Source organism: Balaenoptera acutorostrata, chromosome 11 (assembly GCF_949987535.1).
Source record: "Balaenoptera acutorostrata chromosome 11, mBalAcu1.1, whole genome shotgun sequence".
Taxonomy (NCBI): domain Eukaryota; kingdom Metazoa; phylum Chordata; class Mammalia; order Artiodactyla; family Balaenopteridae; genus Balaenoptera; species Balaenoptera acutorostrata.
Genome location: NC_080074.1, coordinates 85,504,908 through 85,518,929, shown reverse-complemented (window position 1 = coordinate 85,518,929; position 14,022 = coordinate 85,504,908). Strand labels below are relative to the sequence as shown.

General features: G+C 37.3%; 1 protein-coding gene and 1 pseudogene across 1 annotated transcript in view; one reads left to right on the top strand and one right to left on the bottom strand.

Annotated features, from left to right (window-relative positions):
• LMNTD1 (lamin tail domain containing 1) overlaps nucleotides 1-14,022 on the bottom strand; it is a 423,286-nt gene that overhangs the window by 323,396 nt on the left and 85,868 nt on the right. The gene's annotated exons all lie outside the window — the stretch shown is intronic.
• LOC114235597 (protein FAM32A-like) lies at nucleotides 6,755-8,590 on the top strand (annotated as a pseudogene).

The following is a 14,022-nucleotide window of genomic DNA, read 5'->3' as shown; positions in this document are numbered from 1 at the left end:
AACTTACCAAGATATTACATAATTATTGATATATTCCCTATACTATACATTTCATACCTGTGACTCATTTATTTTGTAACTGGAAGTTTGTACCTCTTAATTTCCCTCACCTATTTCTCTTCTACCCCACCTCTGGCAACCATCAGTTTGTTCTCTGTATATATGAATCTTTCTGTTTTGTTACATTTCTTCATTTGTTTTGTTTTTTTAGATTCCACGTGTAAGTGAAATTACACCGTATTTGTCTTTCTCTGACTTATTTCACTTAGCATAATATCTTCCATCCATGTTGTTGCAAATGGCAATATTTCATTCTCTTTCATGGCTGAGTAATAATCCATTTTATATAGATAACTTACTCTTTATCCATTCATCTACTACTGGAGCTTAGGTTGCTTCCATATCTTGACTATTATGGACATAGGGGAGCATATATCTTTACAAATTAATGTTTTCCTTTTCTTTGGATAAGTACGTAGGAGTGGAATTGTTGGGTCATAAGATAATTCTATTTTTAATTTTTTGAGGAACCTCACATTGTTTTCCATAGTGGCTGGACCAATTTACATTCCCACCAATAGTATTGGGTTGTCCAAAAAGTTAGTTTGGTTAGTGAATACATTGTTCAATAAAGTTCTTTGTGAAAATGAAAAATGTGTCTTTTTATTTTACTTAGAACCAAATGAACTTTTTGGCCAACTCAATACATAAGGGTTCCTTTTTCTCCACATCCTCATCGACACTTGTTATTTGTTGTCTTTTTGATAATATCTATTCTGATAGGTGTGAGGTGATATCTCATTGTGGTTTAGATTTGCATTTCCTTGATGATTAGTAATGTTGAGCATTTATTTTTTCATGTGCCTGTTGGCCACCTGTATGTCTTCTTTTGAAAATGTTCATATACTCTGCCAATTTTTTAATTAGATTCTTTGGGGTTTTTTGATGTCAAGTTGTATGAGTTCTCTGTATAGTTGGGAGATTAACCCCATGTCAGATATATCATTTACAAATATCTCTGACCATTCAGTAGGTGGCCTTTTTGTTTTCTTGATAGTTTCCTTCATTGTGCAAAAGTTTTTTAGTTTGATGTAGTCTCATTTCCATTTGTTTAATTTTGCTTTTGTTTCTTGCCTGAAGAGACATATCCAAAAAAATATTGCTAACTCCAGTGTCAAAGAGATTATTGCCTATGTTTTCTTCTAGAAGTTTTATGGTTTCAGGTCTTATATTTAAGTCTTTCATCCATTTTGAATTTATTTATTTATTTATTTATTTATTTATTTTATTTATTTATTTTTTAAAATGATGGAGCTAGGTATTTTTTTTTAATTAATTAATTTTATTTTATTTATTTTTGGCTGTGTTGGGTCTTCGTTTCTGTGCGAGGGCTTTCTCCAGTTGCAGCGAGCGGGGGCCACTCTTCATCGCAGTGCGCGGGCCTCTCACTATCGCGGCCTCTCTAGTTGCGGAGCACAGGCTCCAGACGCACAGGCTCAGTAGTTCTGGCTCACGGGCCTTGTTGCTCCGCGGCATGTGGGATCTTCCCAGACGAGGGCTCGAACCCATGTCCCCTGCATTGGCAGGCAGATTCTCAACCACTGCGCCACCAGGGAAGCCCTTGAATTTATTTTTATATGTAGTATAAGAAAGTAGTCCAGTTTGATTCTTTTCACGTAGTTGTCAAGTTTTCCCAGCACCATTTATTGAAGAGGCTGTCCTTCCCCACTGTATATTCTTGTCTCCTTTGTCATAGATTAATTAACCATATAAGCGTGGGTTCATTTATGGGCTCTTTATTTTGTTCCACTGATCTATGTGTCTATTTTTGTGCCAGTACCATACTGTTTTGATGACTGTACCTCATTTGTATAGTTTGAAATCAGGGAGTGTGATATCTCCAGTTATGCTCTTTCTCAAGATTGAGAAAATTATGGCTAATTGGGGTCTTTTGTGTTTCCATACAAATTTTAGAATTATTTGTTCTAGTTCTGTGAAAAATGCCATTGGTATTTTGATAGGGATTGCACTGAATCTGTAAATTACCTTGGGTAGTGTGGTCATTTTAACAATATTAATTATTCCAATCCATGAACATGGTATATCTTTCCATCTGGTTGTGTTGTCTTTAATTTCTTTCATCAGTGCCTTACAGTTTTCCGAGTACAGGTCTTTTACTTCCTTAGTTAGATTTATTCCTAGGTACTGTATTCTTTTTGATGCATTTACAAATGGGATTATTTCTTTAATTTCTCTTTCTGATAGTTCATTGTTAGTGTATAGAAATGCAACAGATTTCTGTCCATTAATTTTGTATCCTGCGAATTGACCAAATTCACTGATGAGTTCTAGTAGATTTTTGGTGGTGTATTAAGAATTTTTTATGTATAGTATCATGTCATCTGCAAACAGTAACAGTTTTACTTCTTCCTTTCCAATTTGGATGCCTTTTGTTTCTTTTTCTTGTCTAATTGGTGTGGCTAGGGCTTCCTATACTATGTTGAATAAAAGTGGTGAGAATGGGCATCCTTGTCTTATTCCTGATCTCAGAGGAAATGCTTTCAGTTTTTCACCATTGAGTATGATGTTAGCTGTGGGCTTCTCGTATATGGCTTGTATTATGTTGAGGTGTGGCCCTTCTATACTCACTTTCTTGAGAGTTTTTTATCATAAATAGATGTTGAAGTTTTTGAAAAGCTTTTTCTGCATCTATTGAGATGATCATATAATTTTTTATTCTTCAATTTGTTAGTGTGGTGTGTCACACTGATTAATTTGTGGATATTGTACATCCTTACATCCCTAGGATAAATCCCACTTGATTATTCTGTATGATCCTTGTAATGTGCTGTTGAATTCACTTTGCTAGTATTTTGTTGAGGATTTTTGCATCTATATTCATCAGTGATATTGGCCTGTAATTTCCTTTTTTGTGTGTGATACCTTTGTCTGGTTTTGTTATCTGGGTGATGTTGGCCTTGAAGAATGAGTACGGAAGCATTCTTTCCCTTGCAGTGTTTTAGAATAGTTTGAGAAGGATAGGTGTTAACTCTTCTTTATGTGTTTGGTAGAATTCACCTGTGATGCTGTCTGAGCCTGGACTTTGTTGGGAGATTTTAATTACCAATTCAATTTCTTTACTGGTAATTGGTCAGTTCATATATTTTATTTCTTCCTGATTCAGTCTTGGGAGATTGGACAATGTGTACAATTGAAGAATGTGTCCATTTCTTCTAGGTTGTCCATTTTATTGTGTATAATTGTTCATAGTAATCTCTTATTATCCTTTGTATTTCTGTGGTGTTGATTGTAACTTCTCCTTTTTCATTTCTGATTTTATTGATTTGGGCCCTCTCTCTTTTTTTCTTGATGAGTCTGGCTAAAGGTTTGCCCATTTTTAAATTTTTTAAAAGAACCAGCTCTTAGTTTCATTGATCTTTTCTATTTTTTTAAGTCACTATTTCATTTTTATTTCTGCTCTGATCTTTATGATTTCTTTCCTTATACTAACTTTGACTTCTGTTTGTTCTTCGGGTTTTTTTTAGAAATTTAATTGTAAGGTTAGGTTGTTTATTTGAGATTTTTCTTGTTTCCTGACGTAGGCTTATACTGCTATATACATACCTCTTAGAGTTGCTTTTGCTGCATCCTATAGATTTTGAATCATTGTGTTTTTGTTTTCATTTGTCTCCAGGTGTTTCTCTTTTTTTAAATTTCTTCCTTGACTTCTTCAGCAACACATTGGTTCTTTAGTAGCATATTATTTAGCCTCCATATGTTTGTGTTTTTTGCAGTTTTCTTCCTTGCAGTTGATTTCTATTCTCATAGTTCTGTGATTGGAAAAGATGTTAGATATGATTGCAATCTTCTTAAATTTACTGAGACTTGTTTTCTGGCCTAGGATGTGATTTATCCTGGAGAATGTTCCATGTATTGTACACTTGAAAAGAATGTGCATTCTGCTGCTTTTGGATATAATGTTCTATATACATCTATTAAGCCCATCTGGTTTAATGTGTCACTTAAGACCAATGTTTCTCTATTGATTTTCTGTCTGGATGATCTGTCCATTGATATAAGTGTGGTGTTAAAGTCCCCTAATATTATCGTGTTACTGTCAATTTCTCCCTTTTTGTCTATTAATATTTGCTTTATGTGTTTAGGTGCTCCTACATGGGGTGCATGTATATTTACAATTGTTATATCTTCTTCTTGGATTGATCCCTTGATCATTATGTAATGTCCTTATCTCTTGTTACAGTCTTTGTTGCAAAATCTATTTTGGCTGATATAAGTATTACTGCCTTGGCTTTCTTCTCATTTTCATTTGCATGGAATAACTTTTACATCCTCTCACTTTCAGTCTGTGCATGTCTTTAGATCTGAAGTGAGTTTTTTGTAGGCATCATATATACGGGTCTTGTTTTTGTATCCATTCAGCCACTCCATATCTTTTGATTGGAGCATTTAGTCCATTTACATTTAAAGTACTTATTGATAGGTATGCATGTATTGCCATTTTGTTAACTGTTTTCTGGTTGTTTTTATAGTTCGTTTTTGTTCTTTTCTTCTTCTTTTGCTCTTTTTCCTTGTGATTTGATGACTAGTGTTATTTTTGGATTCCTTTTTTCTTTGATGTGTATGTATCTATTTTTGATTCTGGTTTGTGGTTACCGTGAAGTTTATATATATATCATGAAGTTTATATATATATATATAATTTATATGTGTTTATATATTTCAAGTTCCTGATCTCTTAAGTTTGAATGCATTTTAACAATCCTGCATTTGTATTCCCCCACCACCATGTTTACTGTTTTCAATGTCATATTTTACTTCTTTTTGTTTTGTGTATCCCTTAGCTAGTTATTGTGGATATAGCTGATTTTATTACCTTTGTCTTTTAACATTCCTACTCACTTTATATGTGGTTGATCTACTACCTTTACTGAATATTTGCCTTTACCAAAGAGATTTTTCCTTATATAGTTTTCATATTTCTACTTATAGTCTTTTCCACTTAGAGAAGTCCCTTTAATATTTCTTGTGAAGCTGGTTTCATAATGATGAACTCTTTTGGCTCTTGTGTCTCTGTAACCTCTTGATCTCTCCTTCAAATATGAATGATAGCCTTGCTGGTAGAGTATTCTTGGTTGTAGGTTTTTCCCTTTCAACATTTTAAATCTATTGTGCCACTCCCTTCTGGCCTGCAGGGTTTCTGCTACAAAGTCAGCTGATAGCCTTATGGGAGTCCACTGTACATAACAAGTTGCTTTTCTCTTGCTGCTTTTAATATTTTCCCTTTATCTTAAATTTTTGCCATTTTAATTACAGTGTGTCTTGGTGTCATCCTCTTTGGGTTGATCTTGTTTGGGACTCCCTGTGCTTCCTGTGCTTGGATGTCTGTTTCTTTTCCCAGGTTAAGGAAGTTTTCAGCTGTTATATCTTCAAATATGTTCTCTGCCATCTTCTCGCTTCTCTTTCTGGGACCCCTAATGTTAGTGCTAATATTAGTACACTTGATGTTGTTCCAGAGGTCTCTTAAAGTGCCCTCATTGAAAAATTTTTTTCTTTTTTCTGTTCAGCTTGGGTGATTTCCACTACTCTGCCTTCCAGCCTGCTGATCTGTTCCTCTGTATTATTAATCTACTGTTGACTACTTCTAGTGTAATTTTTATTTCAGTTATTGTATTCTTCATCTCTGTTTGGTTCTTTTTCATATTTTCTAACTTGTTGTTAGAAACTTTTGACTTCTCATCTGTTCTTCTCCCAAATTCTTTGAGCATCTCTATGATCATTACCTTGAATTCTTTATCAGGCAGATTGCTTATCTCCACTTCACTTAATTCTTCTTCCATAGCTTTATCTTGTTCTTCTGTCACTTCATTTTGCTTAATTCTCCATTTTTATTTCTATGTATTTGGTAGTCTGGCTACCTGATCTTGGAGAAGTGGCCTTATATGGGAGATGTCCTATGGGGCTTAGCAGCACACTCCACTCTGGTCACCAGCATTATATGCTCTAGAGGCATCGTCTATGTGGGCTGTGTGAGCCTTTTGTTGTGGTGGGCTGACTACTCTGGGCATGCTGGTAGGCATGACTGACCCTCAGTCAGTCATGATGGTTAGTCAGCAGGCCTTGCCGAGTACAGAGGCTGCTGGCCACTGGTAAGCAGGGCCAGTTCCTGCCACAAGTGGCTGTTCATGGCCTACAAAGTCCCAGTCCAGGCCCACTGGTGTGTGAGGTCAGGTCATGAGGCGGCTGGCTGCAGAGCCCTTGAGGGTGTCCCAGGGCTATTGCTGACCCACTAGTAAGTGAAGCCAGGTCCTGGGGTGGCTGGCTTCGGCCCAGGGGTGCAAAGCTGGTGTGGGCTTGCTGGTGGGCTGGTGCCCACAGGTCCTGGATCTGGTGTTGGCCCGGTGGTGGGTAGGGTCATGTCCTGGCAACTAATTGTGGGGCCCTGGGAGTCCAGGCTAGTGACTGCCCACTGGTGGGTGGAATCAGGTCCTGGGCCCTCTGGTGGATGGATCCAGGTCCCAGGGAGGCTGGGGGTTCAGGGGGTCCTAAAGCAACTGCCCTGTTGGTGGTTGGGGCTGTGTCCTTGTCTTGCTAGCTCTTTGGCATGGGCTGTCCCAGGACTAGTGCCAACTGGCTGGTTGGTGGAACTGGGTCCCAGCACGAATAAGATAGTGGGAGGATTCCAAAATGTCATTTGCCAGTACTAGTGTCCTTGTGGTAGAATAAACTCCCAAAAATGGCTGCTGCCAGTGTTTATGTCCCCAGGGTAAGTCCTAGTTGCCTCCTGCCTCTACAAGAAGCTCTCCAAGATCAGCAAGTGCATTTGACCCAAGCTCTTTTCAAGTGCTTGCTCCTGCCCTTGATCTCAGAGCATGTGAAATTTTGTGTGCACCATTTAAGAGTGGAGTTTCTGTTTCCTACAATCCTCTGGCTCTCCCAAAAGTAAACCCTGCTGGTCATCAAAGCCAAACACTCTGAGGGCTCATCTTCCCAGTGCAGGACCTCTCAAGTGGGAAGCCAAGTGTGGGGCTCAGACCCCTAGCTCCTTGAGGAGAACCTCTACAATTGTAATTATCCTCCCACTTGTGGGTTGCCTACCTGGGAGTATGGGTCTGACTAATACCACATTTCTGCCCCTCCTACCCATCTCATTGTGGTTCCTTCTTTATATCTATAGTTGTAGAAGATCTTTTCTGCTAGTCTTCAGGTCCTTCTCATCAATAGTTTCTCTGTAAATAGTTGTAATTTTGGTGTGCCTGTGGGAGGAGGTGAGCTCAGGGTCTCCCTACTCCACCATCTTGGCCACTCTTGATTCACTGACATTTAATTATACATCTAGCAATAATTTTTTTTAAAGAATCACTAGAAAAAGAATTATATTAAATGATAAATATACAAAATCTCACATAATGGTGATAATTATGATTATGATAATTTATAATATTATCATTATCACCTTGAAATGATAATAAAGATGATGATGACAAATCTATGAACTAAATGTCACCATACTTATATACACACAAAAAAACGCTTATCTTCTTTAGGTGATGGTAAAAGAATAAGCCTATGATGATGGTTAGACTGGAGTCATCTTACTAATATTATCTTTTTCACAACTCATTCTTAGTTAATTTGAATTCATTATACTTCCAATGGATACATAAAGAATAGGAAATAGGAAAAATATAACAAATGCCTTTAAAGATCATCAAGTATCAATATAATTCTCTATTGTCAACTTATACAAAGCTGAAAAGTAATTCCCATTGTGCCCTGCATCATAGATAATCTTGGTTTACATTTACTTATATAACTACTGCTGTCAGGAGGCTCTGTTATTTTAATTTATGGAATACCAACAGGATTTTAAGATATTGTCCACATATGTTGAGTCATGCACAGTGAAGACAGAACAAAAGAGATGAGACATAAAAACCCAGGAGTAGGTGGGAGTATTAAGTCCTTGTTCCCTTTTTTTGTTTGTCTATGCAACTTTTTCTTGGATGACAGAGGAAAAAAGCATCACTGTCCTTGATCAAAGAAGGAGGGGAGAAAAGGGAAGAAATTGTGGAGAAGGGGCCTCTGAAGCTGAAAGGCATCGCAGAGCTAGGAGTGACTAAGCGGAAGAAGAAAAAGAAGGACAAAGACTAGGTGAAACTCCTGGATGTGATGGGAACAAGCACAAAGAACGAGGAGGAGAAGCGGTGCAGCCTTCACAAGTGGACACCGGCCCAGGCAGCCTTCGAGAAGATGCAGGAGAAGTGGCAAATGGAAGATGCAGGAGAAGCGGCAAATCCTGAAGAAAGCATTTAATACTCACAAGCAGAGAGAAGAGGACTTCAACAGACACCTGGACACACTCACAGAGCACTGTGACATTCCCAAAGTCAGCTGGACAAAGTAGCCTCCCCACCTGGGGTATGGAGTGGCATCAAGGAGAAGCAGAAGGCAAAGTTAGGGTTATATTTGGTGCCTTTGGTATTTTCTAGAAACATTCTTTTACACACATCCTTGCATCTTCTGCTGAGACAGTGCTTTTCTAAGCTGTATGTCCTCATTCTGGAACTTGATTAAAGTAAGACTGTCCTTTTACTCTAGTTTGATTTCTCAGTAGCACATAGAAGAGAAACCTTTTTAGTTTGGAAAGTGTATCCAGAGATTAAGTGCCATGGAAAACTGTTTTTACTCCCAAGTTGTATCTGACTCTTTGACAGCCAGTACACGTCTATGTAAGTGCCATGGAAAAGTGTTTTTACCCCCCAGTTGTATCTGACTCTTTGACAGCCAGCCAGCTGGTTTGCCTGGATGAAACTGACTCCAGAGGACAAGGAGCTAATGCCAGCATGGCCTGCAGCATGTAGACCCCTGTAGGGCCCTGAACAGGCTGTCCTTCCAAGCTCCCTGTAGCTTGGGGCTCATGCTCTCCGATCCAGGGCCTGGGGAAGCCACTTGCAGCTTCATGGTCTTTAGACTGCCCCCTCAGCCTCCTGGCCAGTGAGACAACACAGCCTGGGAAACAGAACAACCACCTAAGGCAGGGATAGAATGTACACCTTGTCCCTTTCTAAACCTGTGGCCAGCGTGTAGCCTCTTCTCCCAATATCCTCATTCCAGACATGTCTAGTTGGTGTTGCCATGGCAGACACTGCCAGTCAAGCACAGCATTCTTTGTGATGGAACCCAGACACAGCCTGCCATCTTACCCTCAACCCTGGGCTCCAAGCAGCCCCCTGTATTTATTCAGAGTTGGCATATAACGTGTTTGATGCTCCTGGCCTAAGAACACCTCAAAGGTGATGGGACCAAGGCAGAGCCCCAAGCATAGACATACATGGGTGTAGTCGAAAGGAAGGACTCAGGTTCCCGTGCTAGAGAGCCAGGGTCTTTGAGGGCCTATGTGTACCCACCAGATGAGGATCAGATTGCATATTCTATTGGGAAAAAGTGTGCTGACATAGATGCTGACAGAATAAGAAAGGCAGAAAACAAAACCAAGTGTTGGGTTTGGGACTGTCATATGAGAAATGCAGAATAAAACAAACAAAAAAAATTATTAAAAAAAAAGAAAGAAAGAAATTCTGGCCAAAGTAAGGACATGTTAAAGAAATGGGAAAAATTGCCTTAATTCATCTATTATAAGTCCAATTTTAGGAAGAATAAGAAAAGGATATTATTCTTGCGAGTCCCAGAAAAAAAAAAAAAGTCTAAGAAATGAATTTATGAATCAAACTTTTTAAGAAAATAAATTGAGTATGAAAAACTAAGATTTGCTTTGAAGCTTGATCGATTGAATTTTACTGGTGCTCTCTTTTTATAGCAAATTATGTAACTGACATTAAAATACTGAATTAATATCCACCAAAAAAAACTATTAGAACTAATAAATGAATTCAGTAAAGTTGCAGGATACAAAAATAATATACGGATGCAATTGTAAATGGGATTGTTTTCTTCATTTCTCTTTGTGATGGTTCATTATTAGTACATAGAAATGCAACAGTATTGCATTTGGAAGAAACAATATCGTTAAAGTGTCAATATTCCTCAGAGCAATCTACAGATTCAATGCAATCCCTATCAAAACACCAATGGCATTTTTTGCAGAACTAAAACAAATAACCCTAAAATTTGTATGGGTCCACAAAGGACCCCAAATAGCCAAAACAATCTTAAGAAAAAAGAATAAGTCTGGAGATACCACATTCCCTGATTTTGAACTATAATACAAAGTTACAATAATCAAAACATTATGATACTGGCACAAAAACAGACACATGGATCAATGAAACAGAATAGAGAGCTCAGAAATGAATCCACACTTACATGGTCAATTAATTTATGACAATGGAGGTAAGAATATCCAATGGGAAAAAGACAGTCTCTTCAATAAGTGATGTTGGGAAAACTGGATAGCTACATTCAAAAAAATGAAACTGGACTTCTTTCTTACACCATATACAAAAATAAACTCAAAATGGATTAAAGACTGAAATGTTAGACCTGAAACCATAAAACTTCTAGAAGAAAATATAGGCAGTAATCTCTTTGACACTGGTCTTAGCAACATATTTTTGGATATGCCTCTTCAGGCAAGGGAAACAAAAGCAAAATTAAGCACATGGGACTACACCAAACTAAAAAGCTTTCACACAGGGAAGGAAACCAGCAACCAAAATGAAAGGCAATCTACTGAACCAGAGAATATCTGCAAATGATATATCCAGTAAGGGGTTGATATCCAAAATATATAAAGGATTCATACAACTCAATATCAAAAAAACCAAACAACCTGATTTTAAAATGGGTACAGGACCTGAATAGACATTTTTCCAAGGGAAATATACAGATGGCCAACAGACACATGAAAATGTGCTCAGTGTCACTAATCATCAGGGAAATGCAAATCAAAATCACAATGAGATACCACCTCACACCTATCAGGATGGCTATTATCAAAAAGACAAGAAACGACAAGTGTTAGTGAGGATGTGGAGAAAAGGGACCTCTCATGCACTGTTTGTAGGAATATAAATTGGTGCAGTCACTATGGAAAAGGGTATAAAGTTTCCTAAAAAAAAAATTAAAAATAGAACTACTATATGGTCCAGCAATTCCACTACTGGGTTTTCATCTGAAGAAATGAAAACACAATTTGAAAAGATATAGGTACCCCTATGTTCATTGCAAAACTATTTACAATAGCCAAGATATGGAAGCAACTTAAGTGTCCATTGATAGATGAATGGATAAAAATGTGGTATATATATATATATATATATATATATATATATATATATATATATACAATGGACTATTACTCGGTCATTAAAATGATAAAATCTTGCCCTTTGCAGCAATATGGATGGACCTAGAGAGTATTATGTGAAGTGAAATAAGTTAGACAGAGAAAGGCAAACACTGTATAATTTCACTTATACGTGGAATCTAAAAAGCAAAACAAATGAACAATCAAAACAAAACTGAAACAGACTCACATATATAGAGAACAAACAGTTGGTTACCAGAGGGGATTGGGTTCAGGGACAGATGAAATAGGTGAAGGAGATTAAGAGGTACAAACTTCCAGCTATAAAATAAATAAGTCACAGGGATGTGATGCATAGTATAGGGAATATAGTCAATAATATTGTAACAACTTTGGTGACAGGTGGGAACTAGATTTATTATTATCATTTCATAATATTTAAAAATATTGAATCACTATGTAATATACCTGAAACTAATGTAATATGTATATTAATTATAATTCAATTAAAAGTAATAAAATAATTCATATTCACTTGACATTAGTTCAGTCAAATAGCTCTGTTGGTAACTCTTATGATAAAGACAACTAATAATAAAATAATGATAGAATTGAGAAATACATACTGTGGTCCATGTATCATTTTTTCAATACTATAATAAGTGCTAGAGGTAGACTAAGATCCAGGATCCTGGAGCCAAACTGTATAGGTTCAAATACCGACTCTGTCACTTACTAGCTATGTGACCTCAGGCAATTTACCTAACCACTCTGTGTCTCAATTTCCTCATTTTTAAATATGGATAATAATAGTATCTACCCCATAGGGTTTTTATAAAGATTACATTAGTTAATAAATGTAAAAACTTAGAACAATGCCTTCCACATATTTGGCATTATTTAAGTATTTGCTGTTGTTCTTTGAAATTTATATTAGAAAAGATATGTGATTGATCATGACATTCATTTCTGGTTTTAATAATACTTATAAAACTAGGAATAGAAAAAAAGTGTTCTTAACTTGAAGTACTGGTTAAGAATGCTCTGGTGGAAAGTAACAGAAAACTCTGTGAATGGTGGTTTAAGCTATAATAACATTTTTGTATTTATTTTACAGGAATTTCAGAAGCAGACAGTCTCAGAACTGGGTCAGTGAGCTAAAAATATAACTCGGCACTCAGGTTCATTCCAGTCTTGTGTTTTGACCATGCTTAGCTGTCAGCTCTTCATTCTCATGCTGGTTGCTTATTATCAGGAGGGCTGCCACAGCTCTAGGCTTCAAGACTGGATGTAGGAAAAGGAGAACTGCCAACAAGCTCTGCACTCACACACGCACTGATACCTAACCCTTAAGAGGATTCAAATGATCTCTCTCTTAAGATGCCAGCAGACTTCCCCTTAACAGAGGAAGTAAGTAACTGGCTCTCCAGCATCCATAGTTAGAGGTTACAGAATGGCTTTGAGGGTAGCCCACCAGCACTTTCAGTTACTTTGATGAAGACAACCTATCAGAAACCAACAACAAATGTCACACATAAGATGTGACTCTTGAAGAATTCTGATTAAAGCTCAGAACAAGAAAAGTCTGCTTATACACAGCTATTATTCAATGTTTTTATGGATGCCCTAGCCAGTGGTCATAAACCAAGAAAATCAAAGACAATCAATTGAAAATTTTAGATTTAAAATGAAATAAAGGGACTTCCTTGGAAGTCCAGGGGTTAAGAATCCACCTTCCAATGCAGGGGACGCTGGTTCGCTCCCTGGTCAGGGAACTAAGATCCCACCTGCCGTGGGGCAACTAAGCCCACGCACCACAACTACTGAGCTGGCGTGCTCTAGAGCCCGCACGCCACAACTAGAGAGAAGCCTGCGTGCCACAATGAAGAGCCGGTGTGCTGCAACTAAGACCAGATGCAGCCAAACAAATTAAATAAATACTTTTAAAAAATGAAATAAAATTAAAATTCAGTTCCTCAGTTTCACTAACAACATTTCAAGTGACCAATGGCCTCATGTCACTAGTGGTTACCATACTGGACAACACAGAGAACATTTCCATCATCTCCGAAAGTTTGATTTGACATTGCTGCAGTTTAGAGGGAAAGTTGTCAGTACCCACAAACCTTTAAAATGTGAACGTTAGTTGAATGCACAATTGCACTACTGACAATAGTCTGTCCTGCCGAAATACACAATTGCACAAAACTGTGTGTATAAAATTGTAATATTATTAGCAGTACTCCCACACTGGAAGTGATATGTGTCCATCAGCAGAGGGGGGATTTAATAAATTATACTACATTCAGATTATAACATATTATGCAGATATTTGAAAAAATGATACAGATCTATATATACTCACAAGGAAGGATGCTTGCCATATATTGCTGAGTGAATCACGCAAGTTACACCCATACACTACAATCCCATTTTGATTTCAAATATATTGTACGTAAATTTGTATAAAATTGTATACATATAATTGCACATGTTTCCGGATCAGGACTATGGGGAAGTGAGTGAAATGCCTAGGGCATAAAATTCTCAGTATCTCTGTAAATTTTAGACCCTAGATGCCTCACTCACCATAACCTAGTCCTGGCCCTGATATGTTTGCATGTATATAGAAAACTCTTGGAGAATAATCACACATGAATAAAGGAGTATTTTCATTCTAACAGTTTTCACTTCTATATTATTTGATTTTTTAAGGAAGGGTGTGACCTGAAGCA